This window comes from Cupressus sempervirens, chromosome 6 (genome assembly GCF_028749045.1).
Source record: "Cupressus sempervirens isolate cs-2001-9-10 chromosome 6, ASM2874904v1, whole genome shotgun sequence".
Lineage (NCBI taxonomy): Eukaryota > Viridiplantae > Streptophyta > Pinopsida > Cupressales > Cupressaceae > Cupressus > Cupressus sempervirens.
This window is the reverse complement of record NC_143123.1, coordinates 271,615,059-271,629,457: the sequence shown is the minus strand read 5'-3', so window position 1 is coordinate 271,629,457 and position 14,399 is coordinate 271,615,059. Positions and strand designations below refer to the sequence as shown.

General features: G+C 35.6%; 1 pseudogene; it reads left to right on the top strand.

Annotated features, from left to right (window-relative positions):
• Positions 1-14,000, top strand: part of LOC149552275 (protein NRT1/ PTR FAMILY 5.10-like) — a 90,726-nt pseudogene extending 76,726 nt beyond the window's left edge.
• The last annotated feature ends 399 nt before the right edge of the window (positions 14,001-14,399 follow it).

Here is a 14,399-nt window from a genome sequence, read left to right as displayed (position 1 = left end):
GTAACCTCCATTATATTTAGAAGCTTCATATCTGCTTAATGTTCTTTATAACAGTATTTTATTGTGAAGATATATGCTATTCATTTTTGTTTTCAAACAAAATTGCACTTGCATTTTAATATATGTTTTTAATGAATATTCAATCACAATAACTCAAAACCAAAATGATAAGAAAAATTATAGCAGATATTGAGAGGGATCATCACATTTGAGGAACCATCCATGTAGAGAAAAATATATTGAGATTATTTTGTTTGTTAGTGATGTCATTTTTCTCTACTCCTAGCTACATTCTGCAACTAAAAATAGTTGAAGCAAAGGAATATTCTATACAGATATGATCTAAGAAAACCAACATATACTTTTCTAAGTCTACAATAGTATCATTGGCTCAAAAATTTTAAATAACCATTTCTTTGCAAGGGCTGGCACAAGTTATATGCCTAAGGTGCATCAAATTGTTTGAATAGAGTTTGTCTCAAAGATAATACCTCTAACATTTACTTGCACCTTTTGAAAGACTTCTCTGACACTTAGCATAAAGAATAGGAGTCCCCATCTGGACAGAACTTCTTACCATCATCTTTATCTTTATGAACCTGCATTGCCACATTATTCACAACAATAGATAATGTGGCATCTAGATAGACTTAGAAGAGTTATCCCCTACAACCAATTTATTAAGCAACAAAACTATCTGAAAAAATGACTTTTTTAGGTAGATAATTAGACCAAATCCTTGTCTCTTAGCCCAAACATTCCTAGAATCATGAAGACCTCATAGGAGGTTCAATTAATTGCACCAATCCGCAGAGGGTAGTCAAGCATACATGTAATCAGGAGTAACTTGAAAGAGTTTCTTACCACCAACCCATTTAATATTCTTCTACAAGCCAAAATTGCAATGTATTCTTGTATAACAATATTTGATTAGTTAACACAATTGCACACATGCCTAGATAAGTCCCCAACCTTATTTTTGCAAAGAGTTTGAGTTTGTTGGAAAGTTTGTGATTTGTTGGGTATTTGAGCAAGTATTCTCACAATTTGATGGTCCAATTGATATGGGTTCCCCTATTACGATTTCATGGTCAAGCCTTCATAAGAAATATCAAAATGAGTTTTGTCTCTTTCTTATCAAATTTTATATTTGATATCAGTGTTCCTTCCCACAGAATTACCACTTGTGTTGGGGATGCTGCTACGTTGCTTGCTATATGGCACATGCCATACATATTGATAGCAAACTTTTTGAAATCTAGTTTACTTTTCATGGGTTACTCAGATATGTTATTTTGTAGATTCTGCCTAATATTTCAGTTCTTCTCAATTCGTATACTGGCTATTTTCCTGCCCACGAATCTTGTCTCAGAGCAATTAAGCTTTTAGAGTATATGGTGACTAGATACATTTGGCATCTTGACAAATTGATTCATGACCACTGTCATTTGATACCTATCTTGTTGGTATTTTGTTTGTGAAATAAATATATAGTGTTGTAATAGTCATTATTTTTACTCCAAAATCAAGTTACTCCAAAATCAAGTTATGGATGTCATATTAGGTTTTGTTGGAGGAAGGCTTGGGGTTGGACTTAGTTAACTACCTTGCCATAATTATTGGTCATTTTTAAATTTAATTTGAACATCACTACTTATGGCCATTGATGTTACCTTGATGTGGGAAACAATGAAAATCAGAGCTATGTCTATGTTTAAGGAGTCAAAATTGAGAATGTAAAGAGTTTGTGAAGGGAAAAATATCTAATTATTGAGGGCAAAGTCAAGTTCTCATCAAATAATATAATTGCCCCAATTTTGATTTGTAAAGGATCTTGATAGCATTTCCTGAAGTCTAAAAAAAGCAAATTGTTAGTTGGGGAAAATCTATTCAGTCATCCATCTTATCTTTCTGGACCAAGTCTCTCAGTAATAAATTGTAGTGCCATTTAAAGATTTACAAGTTTATCATAGAGGCTTCAAAGTAGTTTCAATTAAATATGCAATTTTTCTTTAGTGTTGATTGAATCCAAGAAATTATATTTTTATGTTCTTGTTGCATATGGTGTAGAGCTTGTTGACATGTTATATTGGGTGTAGAAGACAATGGTCCCGCTGCAAAATATGCTAAATGTATAAGTTTTGACTCAAACCCTCCTCGCGGTTGAATCCTGATGAATTAACATAATTTGATACACTGGAAACAATACTCATATGGGAATTAAAGTTACAATATCCATAAAGATAGAGGTTTCACACATCACATATCCTTTTGTTATTCATTGATTACACGATCAATAAAGTTAACTAAAATCTCTACATTTCATGTTATATCCATTTGCAGCATGTGCCTCATGGCTATATTTTTGTGATGAGCGATAACTGGAACAACAACTGTGACTCTCATGTTTGGTAAGTAGAGTGGAAGCTTAAGTTTCTAATAGACTGTGTGCCACCTATATTTGTATATCTGACTTTTAAATGGACTGACTCTGATTTGTCTTATTTTAAAATAGGGGATCTCTTCCTGTCAAGAACATTCTAGGAAGATATGTAATGTGTTATTTGCGACTATCACAATTGGGATCCGACATATATAGACATCATTAGAAATTTAGAGGCACGAGATTTGCTAGGATGTTACTAGACAATAGCTTTTATGACAACATGAATGTCTTTTTGTGGAGAAAATCCTAGTAGTAGTCATGCATCATATGCAACCTTCAAATATTGGCAGGGACCCTGGTGGACAGAAAACTAGTGGTTGTGAGTATGTGTCATTGGAGTATCAATTCCTGACTAGGGTAAAGCTTCTTAGGAAAATGTTGTCTATAGTAAAATGAGCAACTGCAGACTCTACAGACTCACTTCTTAGTCACATAATTTGGTGGTTGTAATTTCCTTATGTTTCTGATTATGAGATACTACTTGAATTCTTCACAATTCAATGAATATAGAAATAGTTTCTTGTATTAAAGTAATATTTGAATGATTCTTAATTCCAAATGCATCTACAGTATGGTTCAGATCAAAATAATTATGATTGCATAACAATCAAGATGATATATATTTTCTATTTCTAATATACAGGAAATTACATGCAATGATTGAGGAAATTCTCAATGCCTTGTACTGTTCGTTGTGTCTGATATACAAGTAAGAATTTGCAAATATGCAGGCCATCTCTGATATAACTTTATATTTATGCTCTAAATAATGTGATAAGTTGTCTGATATGACAATATAAATATACTCAAAGATGATGTCGTTTCTGATGGTAGACTTTATATGCCTGCACTGAATGGGTGCCAAAGGCAATATGCTCTCTTACAAAGTGATCATTGTGAGATACAAAATATAATAAGTTCTTCCAATCATCCTAAGTTTAATGATAGAACTACCTTTTTACAGCTTTCATTAGAAATGATTAGTCATGTCGTAAATGACGTGAGTTATCTCTCTTTTCAGTCGCACCCTTTCATAATAATCTCTAATCACTTCTCTTATGATCCAGATTGGTTTGTTCACAATAAGCACTGGGTGGGGATGACTTGGTGATCTGACCTAGGGGGTGGACTTGGTGAGCAAACATAAAGAGTCCAGTTGGTGAGTGTACTTGAATTGTCAGCTTGGCGAGCTGACTAGGAGAGTTGGCCTGGTGAGCTGACATGGTGAGTCGACTTAAAGTGGCGAGTTGGTGGGGCAAGTGGGGGTGACTTGGTGAGCTAACCTAGAGAGTTTTCCTAGGGGGCAGACTTGGTGAGTGAACTTAGAGAGTCGACTTGGTGAGCATACTTCAATTGTCAGCTTGGCGAGCTGACTTGGGGAGCAGGCCTGGCGATCTAACATGGTGAGTGGGCTTACAGTGGCAACTTGGTGGGGCAAGTTGGCGAGCCAAATTAGCGAGGCCACTTAGAGATGTGACATAGCGAGCTGACTTGGTGAGCAAGCTCGATGAGCGGACCTAAAGACTGACCTTGATGAGGCACTTTGGTGGGGTGACTTGATGACCGAACTCAAAGAGTCAACTTGGCGAGCATACTTGAACAGTCGACTTGGTGGGGCAAGTTGGCGAGCTGACTTAGTGAGTCCACTTGGTGAGGCGAGAGGTGAGTCAACTTGGTGCGGTGACTTGGCGAGCTGACTTGGTGAGCAGACTTAAAGACTGACCTTGATGAGGTGCTTTGGTGGGGCGACTTGATGAGCGAACTTAAAGAGTCAACTTTTTGAGCGTACTCAAACAATCAACTTGGTGACATGACTTGGTGGGCTGGCTTGGCGAGCCGACCTAGCATGCGTACTTGAAAAGTAGACTTGGTGAGCTGACTAAAAGAGTCAACTCATTAAGGTGACTGGGTGGGAGTGACTTGGTGAGCTAACCTAGAGAGTTGACCTAGGGGATGGGCTTGGTGAGAAAACTTAGAGTCGACTTGGTGAGTGCACTTGAATTATCGGCTTGGCAAGCAGACTTGAGGACTTGGTGGGACATGTGGGTGAGCCGACTTGGTGAGGCGACTTGGTGACATGAATTGGTGGGCTAGCTTGGTGAGCCAACCTTAAAGAGTCAACTTTGTGAGTGTACTCAAACAATTGACTTGGTGACATGACTTGGTGGGCTTGGTGAGCCGACCTAGCATGTGTACTTGAACAGTAGACTTGGTGAGCTGACTTAAAGAGTCAACTTGTTGAGGTGACTCAGTGGGGGTGACTTGGTGGGCTAACATGGAGAGTTGACCTAGGGGGTGGACTTGGTGAGCGAACTTAAAGAGTTGACTTGGTGAGCGTACTTGAATTGTCAGCTTAGCGAGCTGACTATGGGAGTCGGCCTGGCAAGCTGATATGGCGAGTCCACTTAAAGTGGCGACTTGGTGGTGCAAGTTGGTGAGCTGACTTATCAAGGCCACTTGGTGAGGCGACTTCACAAAGTGACTTGGTGAGCCGACCTACTAAGTGTACTTAAAGACTGACCTTGATGAGGTGCTTTGGTTGGGTGACTTGATGAGAAAACTTAAAGTGTCAACTTGGCGTGCCGACCAAGTGAGTTTACATGGTGAGCGAGCTTAGAGAAGCAACTCTATGGGGCAACTTCGTAAGCACACTGAGTGAGCCCACTTGCTGGGGCAAGGTGGTAAAACCACTAGGTGAGTCAACTTTTTGAGTTGACTTAATGAGTCAACTTGTTGAGGTGGCTGGGTGGGGATGACTTGGTGAGCTGACTTGGAGAGTTGGCCTAGGGGGCAGACTTGGCGTGCGAACTTAGAGAGTCAATTTGGTGAGCATACTTCAATTGTCAGCTTGGCGAGCTGACTTGGGGAGTCGGCCTGGCGATCTAACATGGTGAGTGGGCTTAAAGTGGCAACTTGGTGGGGCAAGTTGGTGAGCTGACTTAGCGAGGCCACTTAGAGACGTGACATGGCGAGCTAACTTGGTGAGAAAGCTCGATGAGTGGACCTAAAGACTGACCTTGATGAGGCACTTTAGTGGGGTGACTTGATGATCGAACTCAAAGAGTCAACTTGGCGAGCATACTTGCACTAGTGCATTTGGGTTCATTTTTTGACCTTCATTGATCAAATTTTTGACCCAATTTTTGACCAAATTTGACCAACCCATTGGTCAAAAAAAATTTGGTCAAAATTTTGACCAACTCACTGGTACATGATTTGTCTCAATCATATAACTAATTATATATTTTTCATATTAGTTACTGTTAGTTTTTTTCAGGCATTCTATAAAATAGTTCACATGCCTTACGTATGATATGACATTTTGCATGCATCCTGCACTCTCTCTCATCTAGCTAATGATGGATTACGTAGAGTGATCTGAAACCATGATGCTAAAAAACACACAATCAAATCCAAAATGAACTTGCACTACAAATGGATTGTGGAAATCTGATATTGGTAAAATTGCATGCATGTCTACTAGGACAATCACAACTTAAACATATATTTGTCCTGGTAGACATGCATGCAAAATTAACAATATCAGATTTCCACAATCCATTTGTAATGCAAGTTCATTTTAGATTTGATTGTGTGTGTTTTTTAGCATCATGGTTTTAGATCACTCTCTGTAATCCATCATCAGCCGGATGAGAGTGCAGGATGCATGCAAAATGTCATATCATACGCAAGGCATGTGACTGTTTTATAGAATGCTTGAAAAAAAATTTACACCTACCTGTTGGTAGAAATTTCTACCTTCATTGGTCGAAATTTCTACCTTCATTGGTCAAAATTTTTGACCTTCATTGGTCAAAATTTCTACCTTCATTGGTCAAAATTTTTGACCTTCATTGGTCGAAATTTCTACCTTCATTGGTCAAAATTTTTGACCTTCATTGGTCGAAATTTCTACCTTTATTGGTCAAAATTTTTGACTTTCATTGGTCAAAATTTTTACCTTTATTGCTCAAAATTTTTTTCCTTCATTGGTCGAAATTTCTAACTTTATTGGTCAAAATTTTCTACCTTCATTGGTCAAAATTTTGATCAATTCCTGATAGAACTTGCACCATGGCTATGGAGGTTTTTCGACCAACGTATTGGTCAAAATTTTGACCAACCAGAAGGTTGGTTGAAATTTCGACCGAAAAAATTCTAACCAATGGGTTGGTCAAATTTGGTCAAAGTTTGGTCAAAAATTGGGTCAAATTTTCAACCAATAATGGTCGAAAAATGGTCTTAAATGTACTAGTGTGTGGACTTAGGAGAAATCATGAAGGGGCCATGGTGTTACTTAAGGGGTATAGTTACCCTACTATTTGCAAATCTATGAAGGTTCTTCTATAAGATTATCCAATAATGTCTACTTGTAATAACAAAATCAATTTTTGCTCCATCTTTTGTGATATGTTACGATATATAATACTTGAACTCGATATGCTCTTGTAGGTGAATTTTTGTTTCTAAAATAGACATTACTTGCTTGCATCATCATATTAGTGGTAAACCCATCTATTTATGCAAGTAACAAGGCCTAGAATTACATGCAATAGACTTAGGTTCTCCATTGACAAATATCCTTAAAAAGGAAGATGCTTCAAAACTCCCTTCCAAAATCGTGAGGCCCAAGAAAACATCATCTTTAAAGAATAAAGAAATAAATCCTACTAATACTCCAATTAGAAACTTGAGTCAATATCAAACAAGGTGGCTTATAAAAGGGCGTATTACCATGAAAAAATAGATTCACTTTTTAAGACCCAAAATGGAGAAGGAAAAGTCTTCTCCTTTGATATTATAGATTGTGAGAAAATTGAGGTACACATCACTTGCTTCAACAAGATTGTAGATATTTATTACTTGGATATCCAAGTGGAATATATATACCATCTAAGGTAATACTGTTAAGACAACAAATAGGCTCTACAAAAAAATTAAGAGCCAACTTTAAATTGTTTGGAAGACAATTCAAGGGTTTCTCTCATAGATGATGACCTTGAAATTCCAAGACATCAATTTTCTTTCACCCCTCTTGATGAAATTATGCATGTAGAAAATGATTCCCTTGTTGATGTAATTGGAATAGTTATTTTTGTTGATCCATGTACCACAATACAAAGGTTGTGATAATACAAAATTTCTTAGGAGTGTCAAATTCATGGATATGTATTCATCTACTATAAATCTAACTTAATGGGGACTATCCACTCAGAAAGAGGGGATACTTTGGGTTGTTTCTTTTAATGAACCTGCCACCTACCTTCTGGGTATGTCCACACATGAATTATATATACTCCAATTCAATGAAGATGCAAAGATTAATGAAGAGGCGGTAATCAAGAAAGGATGATTGAAACAATTCCTCTTCACTATCTTAGTTGTATATGATTCAAGTGCCACTCAAGGTTGCTTGAAGTTGACGATCACTAGTGTTGATGCTATTTTCAATTATATTAAAAATACTATATATTTGGTGTATTTAAATGTTTACACTTGTATTTAGACAAAATGCTTCCTTTGTCAAGAAAATTGATGGTATGAAAAACAAGAGTGCTTAAATATACCTTTTCTCTTCATCTCTAATACTACAAGTACATAATTGTACTTCCATCATTGCGGCTATCTACACCCATGTTAAAAAGTAATATATTTTTGGTAAATTTAAATGTTTGTGCTTGCATATAGTTGGGATACACAATAAAAAAATGCTAAAATTAATCAATCGTCCTGTTGCGCTTAGTATTGCAACAAGAGCACACCTTCAACCAAACCCCAATATTGATGTTGATTGACTTCCTAAAGAACTCTTGCTATGTAAAGGCTAATGTACAATGTTAATGACAAACATTTGGATTCAAACATGCTTGGTAAATGGATCACTTGGGGAGGTGGTAGACATTTTGTATACATCAGGTTGTAAACCCCTAGAACTACCTCTATATGTGGTTGTTAGGTTTGATAATTACAGTGGCCCACCTTGGGACCAAGATGACCCAAAAAGTTTGTCTATTACACCTATAACCACTACTTATGTTGATAGTAAATTTTACTTTATTTAAATATTTTTTCTTCTAAATGACATATAGGGACCCATTGGGTAATTAATAATGATAAGCTTCTAATAAATCAAGATCATGGAACTAAATTGGATTCGAATATTAAGATCAAGAATTGTTAGAAATAGTGATAGACTATAATATGAGAATTGTAGTGAGCTTGGAAAACACACCCAATTGAACTAAAAGGTACTCCTTTCAAGATGGTTGATTAATCGAGGATAGTCTTGCAAAACATGGGGTGTCTTCGCAAAGGATTATGAATCTCAACTTGAAAGGTAGTTTTAGGAAGGAAGGTTGAATAATAGAGGTTTATTCCTCATGACATAAGGGATCCTCCGAGAGGCTTAAGAATCCCGATTGAGGAATCCTTAAGGACGTGTAGAAATATTGGCATTACAAGAGATCAATTACTATAATTGAATTTAATAGTCTATGTTGCTCATAATTTCTATAGGCAATCTTGTCTTTAGGAGAGGGGCATTATAGTGGTATCAAAGCATAATCCTGCTATCCTATGGAACTTGTTAGTCAACGCATCATCACACCTTAAATAATGATGGCAAGGGAACTAGCCCAAGAAATAAGGAAATTTATAGAAAAAACTAATGAGAGATTTGAAAGGACTAAAAACTCCAATAAGGTACTACTAGGAGCTATACAAAAATTAAACACCAATACAAGAAATGTACCCACTACGTGGAAAATCTCTATTAGTCTTTCAAGAAGAGATGAAAGATCTGAAAGAACTCCTTATTGATGAGTTCAGCTTCTAGAACCAGAAATTATTTTTAAAATAGATAGTAGATTGCAAGAAGCTTTCACCCATCAACAAAACATGTGCTTTGGAGGTACATCTGTAATTCTTGTTAGTGACTTAGCCCAACTACCCCCTAACATGGATAAACCAATCTATGTATCAACTCAAATTCCAAATATGTCATGCCCAAACTACGAGGGCAAAACACACACAAATATTATTTTTTAATTAATAATTATTATAATGCTCAAGTTGATAAGATTGTGATCACATTTCAAGAAAAGATTCTCTACATTACATCATAAGTTTATAACTCTTGTGGAGGAATACATTGTTTAAACTGAAGCTCTCGATATAACAATAATATTGGCGTTTCCTTCGTTTCATGTTAATCTTAAAACAATAAATTTAAACTTTACTCTATAACATTATAATTAAGATAGATTTAACAGTTATTACACAGCATCTTTTATCTCATATAAAGTTAACATTATAATAAAGAAATTTTAATCGAGTTCAACTAGATGAAATTCAATTACAAATCTCATAGACAATTATCTATTTACAATTTAATCGATATTGAAAAGTCGCTAAGAAAAACAATTAACTAGAATTAAAACATATAACAAGCAATTATACTCAACACCAATTTTATTGGCCAACCTAATTCAAAGGCTCAGCCGTGAAAGAACCAGGAAGAAAACCCGGCTTCGTTGCCAATTACAACAAGGTTTAAAATACAATTTACAATAGGATCTCAATCCCAAATTTCAACAATTTAATCAAATTTTCTTCATGACCCTAATCAAGGGATTTATAATGTTTTCGGCAACTCATTTCTAGAACCATGGAGGAAATAGAATCTAATCAGGTGACCAAAAGCATGAACAAGAACAATTCAAAACATGCATATTTATACAAGGTTTTCACAACAAGATCTATAATAAATCAACACTAGGGAAAGGTGAATTCTTCCAACTAGGAGAAGTTGAGCACAACACCAAATCATATGCCCAATCGAGGCTATTAATCAAGAACTTCCATTCTTCCATTTAGAAATGCCATACTCATACGAGGTTTGTGCTGACAGGTAGGGGCCCATAACACCCTACCCTTTCTCCCTCTTCTCGTCCTGAGAAGAGACTCTACACTGGTTGGAGTCCAACTAAACAGACCTTTCCCAAAATTGGTCACTTCTGCCCTCTCCAAGGGTGAGTAATACCAAAACACCCATGCAAGAAAAATCTCAAAATTACAAACACAAACATGAAAGGAAAACATCCACAACAACAAGATTTTCAAATCTTCCCAACATACCCACAAATACACAAACATTGAAACAACAACCAAGTAGCATGAACATGAAACAAACATGAAAACTGAATAAAGGGGGATGAAAATTTCCTACCTTCACAAAGAGGTAATGGCAATGAACAAGTTTGAGTAGAGTTTCCACTTCCTTCCTTCAATCTTCAAGAACTCCTCTCTAAATGTAGAGATTGGGTAACAACCTCCACAAGTCCAAGAAGGGCCTCTAAATAAGCCTCCAACTCAACCACCCAAGGGCTCAATAACTACCCCACCCACTTGCAATTCTAGAAACTCCTAACTCGACCTACACTATGATTAAACACTAAGTGGAGGTGAGGTGAGGCAACTCATGGTGACCACTTGCAATTTTCGCACAAAAGTAAAATGAGACTTTTTGAGTGATCTCCAAAGTCAACAAAAGGGGCTTAGGGGTTGGAAAAGACCCCCAACCCATACCCATACCCCTTGGGTATAATTATTTCATGTTTTGAAGCCTTAGGAATAGTTTTAGAGCCAAACAAAGGCTAGGAAAATAATTAGGACCAACTAACAACTCTAACAAAGAAGATTAAGCACTAATCCGAGTTAAGGGAAAACTAACCTCAATTAAGAACCCAAAAGCAAACTGACACCAACTAAACCAACTTGGGTCCAAAGGTTAAACAACTAACCCTAAACAGCACACTGAAGCACATAAACAATTTACGAGTGTCAAGAGACACTAAAAGAATCATAATTACGAACATTAGTATTTACTGAACATAGAAAGATACATACATACATCTCACAATACAATACGTGAATTACGAACAACAAGGTTTCCAAAAATGGCACATAGGGATCAGTTATGTTCCTATGTTGGTTTCCTCAGCTAAAAATATCTGCACACTCATTGCACACATCAGTAGTCCCGTAAAATCACATGTACATAAATGTATACGTATCAGAAATTCACATAAATTAAAACATACATCAATCAGGGTTCCTCTCATCCTATTCACTTCTTAACCATTTAAAATCTCTTAAATCAAAGTAACAATCCTACATTTTACTTAATTCATCACATACATATACATAAAGCATTAAATGACGGACATCAAATATCTAAAAATAACATCACACAACATAAAATAATATGATATGTTCAAGTATCTAATAATGTCTCAACATCTCGAGTCGTGAGTATCAAAATAATAAAGTAACAACTAAGGCTACGAAGGGTCAGGGCGAGGCCTCACAAAATACCTTTGGGGGCTATTCACAATGGTTAAATCACATTGACTACCATATTTTTTGAACAAGGTGACACTCAAATACAAATTTCTTTTCATCACATGTTGCAAAACATGTGCAATGTAGAATCGAATGAACTTGATTGGGAATTACTGATGAAACATACAAACAAAACACTACTTGTTTTTTAACAAATTGCATTTGACTAGACAATTCACCTTTACTCTAGAAACAATTTAGTTGGGCTACACAATAAAAAAATGCTAAAATTACTTAATCATCATGTTGCACTTAGTATTGCAACAAAGACACACTTTCAACCAAACCCCAATATTGATATCAATTAACTTTCAAAAGAACTCTTTCTATGTAAAGGCCAATGAACAATGTTAATGATAAACCTTTGGATTCAGATAAGCTTGGTAAATGGATCACTTGGGGAGGTGGTAGATGTTTTGTATACATTAGGTTGTAAACCCCCAAAACTATCTCTATATATGGTTGTGTGATTTAATAATTACAGTGGTCCACCTTGAGACCAAGATGACCTAAAAAGTTCACCTATTATGCCTATAACCTTTGTTAATCATAGACAAATACTAGTATCCATGTCATGGGCACTCACAATACATAAATCCCAAGGACCAACACTTCAGAAAACAATAGTTGACATTGGTACAACAGAATGACAAGGTTTGACTTTTACAACTATATCCAGAGTTAAATCACTAGACAACCTTCGTATAGAACCACCATTCTCCTTTGAACGATATTCTTGAATGAAAAATAATCCATATACAATTACCAGAATAAAGGAAGAATCATGATTGCAACAACTCTCACTATAGAGCAAAGAGGTACAAAGTATCATACTTTCGCTTAATGTATGTAACTCTATGTTAAATTCATTTATTTTTAACTTGGTTTTATTTAAGAAATTCAATATCATATTTCCCTAATGCACACAGTTGTTGTGTAATAGGTATGGTGCAAAGATGCTCCTTGTGGTGATGCGATGTGGTTTATACTTTTCCTTAATAAATGTGACTCTATGTATGCTTACTTCATTGATTTGTAAATGGGCTACATTTAAGCAATTCATTATCATCTTTCCCTAATGTATAAAGTTGTTGTGTAATAGGTATGGTGAAAAGATGCCCCTTGTGGTGATGCAATGCAATTTTCTTTGATTGATGCATATTAACATGATTGATGCATATTAACATATATCTAATGTCAGTTATTACTGATGGTGTTTACCATATTTATATTGTATTTAATGTTTATTTCATTGTATTTATATTGAACGAAACTGATTATTATAATATTTATAAATTGGCTATGTCAATTTAACAATGTTTGATTTATTTTTCTTTGTTTATATACCTTTCATATCATATTAAATTTTTGATAAAAATATATGTAGAGCCTATCAGCGTACCCCTTGCTCCTTCAGGTGCAAGTGCTAGTTTGATATATGGTGTTATTTGTGCACAAACACCAACATTTTTTACAAAATAGGGGAGCACAATGGATAAAAGGATCATTGGAGACATTAAAATACCTACAAAAAACTTGCAGAGCTTGATCAACCTGACTATTCTAGTGCTTCTACCTGTGTATGATTGAATCTTTGTCCCACTGACTAGGAGCATAAGTGGAAATGAACATGGTATAACTCTTCTGCAGAGAACAGGGTTTGGTATGTTTATTTCTATCATTTCTATGGTTGTTGCAGTAATGACAAAAATGAAAAGGCTTCAAGTAGCAAGAGAATATGGAATGATAGACCTGCCCCAACTGAAAATTCCACTAATTATTTTGTGGCTACTTCCTCAATACATCCTATTTGTATTTCAGATGTGTTCACCTATTTAGGCTTGAAAGATTTCTTTTATGATCAGATGCCTAACTCATGAGAAGCCTTGGGGTGGCCCTCTATTTGAGCATTTTTGGAGTTGGTAGCTTCCTCAATAGCATTCTTATTTCTATTATTAAGGAACTTAGTAGCAGAATTATGGGATTAAATTGGTTTACAAACAACTTATACAGAGCTCATTTAGACTACTTCTACTGGCTTCTGGCTACACTCAATGCACTCTTCTTATGTATCTATATATCTTTTTCTAGGAGCTTCATTTACAAGCAAGAAGAAATGTTTGCAAAGATGAAGAGATATCATAATCATTAAAAATTACTCACAGAAATATTCTATGACGGTCTCTTCAACTTTGTCAAATATTGGTATATAAGTACATAAAGACTCCATAATTCAAGAAATGAAGAGGAAACTTTGCCTTCATTTCAAATCCTCATTCTATAAATTTTTGTGTAGAGCATAAGTTTCCTAGCCCTCATTTAGAACTACATGTATAGAACATATATACACCATGCTTCAAGAAATGAAGAAGAAACTCTACTTTCATTTCCAAACCTCATTTTGAAAACTTTTTTATTCTATACAACAACAAAAGAAAGCATGAAAGTTCAGACCTGTATATTATCAATTAGTTGCATAGAAGATGGATGAATCAGGTTTGCAAATACTTAGCATTGCCCTAACTTTAAATAAGTTGACAATAAATTCAAC